Genomic DNA, 5,413 nt, shown 5'->3' on the forward strand with positions numbered 1-5,413 from the left:
GAGGCTATGGTTGTGTTATTGTCTTCATTTTCTTCAAGGCTTGCCACCGTCCTTCTAGGTAGTTGATCTCTAGACGGTGTCCATTCAAAATTATGAACTGACATGTCTTCTAACATGTCATACGCTTGATTTGGTGATTTGTACATAAATACTCCTCCAGCAGAGGAATCTAATATACCACGAGTATGTTCATCAATACCACGATAAAAAGTTTGAACTATTTGCCCTTTTTGCAATCCGTGTTGCGGACAATTTCGTAACGTTCTTTTTAATCTTTCCCATGCATCATAAAGAGTTTCATCCGACTTTTGTTTAAAAGTGGTGATTTCAGTTCTAAGTCTTTCGGCTTTTGCCGGTGGGAAAAATCGGGTAATGAATTTTTCTCTTAATTCGTTAAAAGTTGTGATAGAATCAGGTTTTGATGCTTTCAACCATGCTTTTGCGTCTCCGATTAACGAGTACGGAAAAGTTCTTAACTTAAATGCATCTGAAGAAACATCTTTGTTTTTGTACAGTTCACATAAATCTTCAAAAGCTTCTAAATGTTCTATCGGATTATTATTAAGTCTTCCGTCGAATTGGTTTTCACGAACCATGTGCATAAACTGCCCCTTGACTTCCCAGTTTTCAGCCTCAATTTCAGGTCTTCTTATAGGTGCAAGTGTGAGAGGGGGAACAGTTTGTCTGGTATTCCACATCGGTAGATCATTTGGATCAGGTGTTACTTCAGCCATTTCTTCTTTAATGACGATGGTTTCAGGTTCAGTTTTGATTTCTGGTTGACCACTAGTGTTTCCTACTTGTTTTTTGATATTTTTCGGTGTTTTCGGTTGACTAGTACTACCTAATTTTTTTTGTTTTTCTTGTTTTAATCTTTTGTTCAAGTTTCTTTCAGGCTCTGGATTAAGTGCAACGAGTTTAGGATTTCCTGAACGGGTCATACAATTACAAAATTGCATGTAATCTTGAAGGATTTATTCACTAAGTGTATAAACATTGAACTTTCTTGAAAATGAATTTTCACGAAAGGATCGAATAAGATAAAAACAATGATAAAAACCTTTAAACAAACAAATTTTTCTTCTGATTTTGCCCACATTTTGAATAGCCAAAAGATGCAGCAGAGGGGCAGGATTCGTTTGGTCTCAATATAATTGAGTACTGTTTGGCTCCAATAACCCAGTCCACGTACAAATCCAACTATTACTACAAATCAGAAAAATTATCTATTTATTTAACTGCCAACTTCCCCGGCAGCGGCGCCAAAAAGTTGATGGCGTGAAGATCGTGTCCTTTTATTTTGATCGAATTTAGATTGAATTTATTACACGAATTGGTTGTGATTATATGGTGTTCTTATGATTTCGGATTGATTTCACACATATAGGCAACTTTGTCCTATCCGTATAGTAATAGTTTATTTGGTAAATCCGGTTCGTTCCACAGGGAAATGGAGTTTTCAAGGTTTTAATCGCTAAAAGTTAATCTATTAAAAGGGGGATTTTGGATTAGGGTTTACTACTTAATTGAACGGAATTTAAATTTAACTAAAACGAAATAACTAAATTAACGACAATAAAAATACAATTTAACTAATTTGACAAAATAGAAGAAATAAGGTTTTTCATGGCAATATAGCAAAATAGTAAAAAGTAATTAAAATTTACTATATGGTAAAAAGTGAAATTGAAGAGATTTAAAATAAGGTAAAGTAGTGGCTACTAAAATATGTCCCCTCTGGATTTATGGATTGTTTTTAAGTCCGGTTATGATGTTTTAATATATATCCTTATATTTTATCTTCCAATTTATAAAGATTTAACTAACTAAAATTAAATCTAACTTTCGTTTCTATCTCGTTTTAGCGAATTAAATTATACCCCGATTATTTAAATTAAGATTTAATCCATTTTTTACTTTTGTTAAAACCAAAATTATAACGGTCTTACCCTTTTTATAATTACACGATTATATAAGCTATAATATTACCCAAACCATCGAATCACACTTCTAAATTGTTGTCAATAATTTGTCCATATGTCCGTCTAGATCACCGAGGTGTTGAAGAATAATTTATGTCAATTTAATGCACTTTCGTTTATCAATTTTAATAAATTATGTGGTAAGGGTGAAAATATTAAATTATATAACAATGGGTCGGTGATTAAACGTAATATTAAAAATAGTCAAAGATACATCATAATATTATAATATGGTTCAATCCATTTGTCCAGAGGTTCTACATTTTAGTTACCACTATGGATATTTAGTTGGACATTATAACGGCGTAAAAATATAATTTATATGAAATAGACATAATAACAATAATAATAAATGATAACAATAATAAATAATAATAATAATAATAATAATAATAATAATAATAATAATAATAATAACGATAGTAATAACAACGATAATAACGATACGTGAAAATAAAGTTGGGACGTGGAGACTTACAGTGAGTTGGAACGGTAAAAAGTGATATAATTAGTGTAGCGGTACCCGGATAGAATTTCAACTTAAAACCTGTAAATTTAAACGTTACAATAACCTTATTATTAAAATAAACTTAAATTAAAATTATAATTATAAATATATTATGAATATTACGAAGAGAGAATGAAAATTGTGTATATAAAGCTCGAGCAAACTGGCTTTTTATAGATATGTGGCCTGCTACAGTAACCCATGCGATCGCATGGGTTTTATGCCTATTTCCCATGCGATCGCATGGCCGCCAGATCCAGCTCACAATTTTTTAGATTTTTACTTGTCGACATATTATAAAAATATATATAATATATAAATAATTTATATAATTATTTAAATATTATATTATATTCTTGTGCATAGTTGACTCATAATTTTGGCTCCGATGTCTCGTATATTTACGCCCGGTTTATGTCTCAGTCCCGGTTTCTCGAACGTCTTTTCGTACAATTTAATATCGTGTAATTTGCGTTCCGCGACTTGCATTCTTGTCAATCTTTAGACTTTTTTCTTCGATAATTTAAACCACTTGGAGTGTAACTTGTACGTTTGAGCATTTTGAACATTTTTGCCTTTTAAATCTTCGTTTTCGACTTTAAATCTTCATTTTTGAGCGATCTTCGTCTTTCGTCTTCGCACTTATTTATTTAAACAATTACAACTAAAAATAAGGAAATTACAATTAAAAACATTATATTTTGGAACGATATTGTGACTAATTATATGTTCGTTTAGAGCAATATCAATTCACCTGAGAATAAACATGCTTAAAACATCAACAAAAATGTTGGTGAGTCATAGGTTTAATTTCTATATAATAATCATAGCATTTAATAAGCCACAAGATTTCATTTAATTAAATGCGCATGATCATTACAACTGCAAAAATCATTCATACGATGAGTCGCCTGGTAACCGACCTTAACATAGAGCACTTAAGATATCTGGCATCATACATTCCACTATTCAAATGTATGACAAAAACCCTTCGAAGTACTAAAGCATTTTCACTATTCAAAAATGGGGGTGGTTGGTGCCCGTAGATCTACCTTTAAGATTCGCGTCAATTAGTGTTTTTCACTAATTCTTAGGTTACCAAGCATAATAATAATAAGTACAGATATCCGGTATAACAAAACAATCGTAGAATGTAGTTCCATGAACTTGTGCTTATTTTGCAAAACATTTATAAATTTTGCATGTATTCTCATCCCAAAATAATTTAGATAGTAAAAATGGGACTATAACTCACTTGTGATGATTTCCGAATAGATGGTGATAAGACTTGGCCTTTTAACAAATTCACGAACCTAATAATAATATTCTTGTGTCAATATATATATATATATATATATATATATATATATATATATATATATATATATATATATATATATATATATATATATATATATATATATATATATATATATATATTCCATACTTAAGATACTTGTGATAATTTTAATTGTCCATTGTTAGTAGTCCAACGTTCGTAGTCCAATAGTCCAAAAGTATAAATATATATAAATATAAATGCGTATATTGTGTTAGAATTCACTAACACTATAATATATTGTCTTAATATAATAAGACACATAATATGTTTATTGTCTGAAGCAATCCGCGACCCATTGTATACATGTCTCAGGCTCGATCACAACACAAAGTATATAATATTTTGGAATCCACTTCGACCCACAGCTAACTCGAGATTACTGCCAATGGTGTCTAATAGTTCGTTCCAATAATATATATAGAAGAAGTCAAAATGATATGTCAAAACTTTGAATACGAATCCACGGTGATCAAGTCATATATATATGGTGCCTTACGATCTTTATTAAGACTATAATATATTGTCGTAGAACTTAATCACGACTATTATAAATTGTATTTCCATAAGTTCGGGAACAAGACATGTATAAATACATGTAGGATACAAGGTAAGTTAGCTAGGATAAGGTTAGCATCCATTTTTATAAATCATGTCCGTAGCTAAAAATTAAGAAAAATATCCAATTTTGTTTTACCCATAATTTCTTCGTTACAAATCCGTTTTGAGTGATTCGAGTTGGGATGGTTTCATATCGAACTCAACATTATTAATCTTAACAGAAAAAGTATAGGTTTATAGTCGAAAATATAGCTTAGGTGTCAAATAAGAGAAGATAGTTATTTCCGTCGTAAGAATGACATCTTGATAACCCTTTTGAAAAACATACTTCCACTTAGACTTTAACCATGGATTTTGGATATATTTCATATCCATATAAAATAAGATTTTTCACCAAAGGAAATCTTTTAATTCAAAGTTTAAGATAGGTTTTTAAAATTAAACCCAAAACAGCCCCCGTTCGACTAAGACGACGTATATTCGATTTTAAGGTATTCTTCGTGTTTACAAGTTTTATATCCTTATGTTAGCTTGACATACTATCATAATACATGTGTTGAAGTATTTTAGAAGTCAAGTTAGAAGGATTAAGTTTATTTGCAAACAAGTTTAGAAATAATCTAAACTATGTTCTTGTTGTTATTAGTTATAACTCAAAATAAGATAGCTATATGAATATGAATCGAACGAGATTTTGAAGAAAGCTATTACCTCAAATTACTAGGATAAAGCTACTGGAAAAGATAGTAAATAATCTTTAGCTCAAAGGTAGCTTTGATGGCTTAAAATTCTTGAAGTAGAATCATGAAATCAACAAAAGTTTCAAGTAAGAAATCTATCTTGATTTAAGATAGTTATGATTATATGAATTGAACTAAAGCTTGAATATGTTTATTACCTTGATTATAAGATGGAAAAGCTACTGATATGAAAGTAGGATTATGGATTCTAAAGAGTTGTGGAGTTGGATTGAAAGATTGGAAGTAGACTTGTACACTTGGAAGGTTATCTTGATATGTTCTT

At 30.2% G+C, this 5,413-nt stretch overlaps 1 non-coding gene across 1 annotated transcript; it reads left to right on the top strand.

Annotated features, from left to right (window-relative positions):
- The first annotated feature begins 234 nt into the window (after window positions 1–234).
- On the top strand, window positions 235–341 carry LOC139895508 (small nucleolar RNA R71). The gene has a single exon (XR_011775944.1). It is a non-coding gene; the product is annotated as a small nucleolar RNA R71 (small nucleolar RNA).
- Window positions 342–5,413: the final 5,072 nt, after the last annotated feature.

Source organism: Rutidosis leptorrhynchoides, chromosome 2, assembly GCF_046630445.1.
Source record: "Rutidosis leptorrhynchoides isolate AG116_Rl617_1_P2 chromosome 2, CSIRO_AGI_Rlap_v1, whole genome shotgun sequence".
Classification (NCBI taxonomy): domain Eukaryota; kingdom Viridiplantae; phylum Streptophyta; class Magnoliopsida; order Asterales; family Asteraceae; genus Rutidosis; species Rutidosis leptorrhynchoides.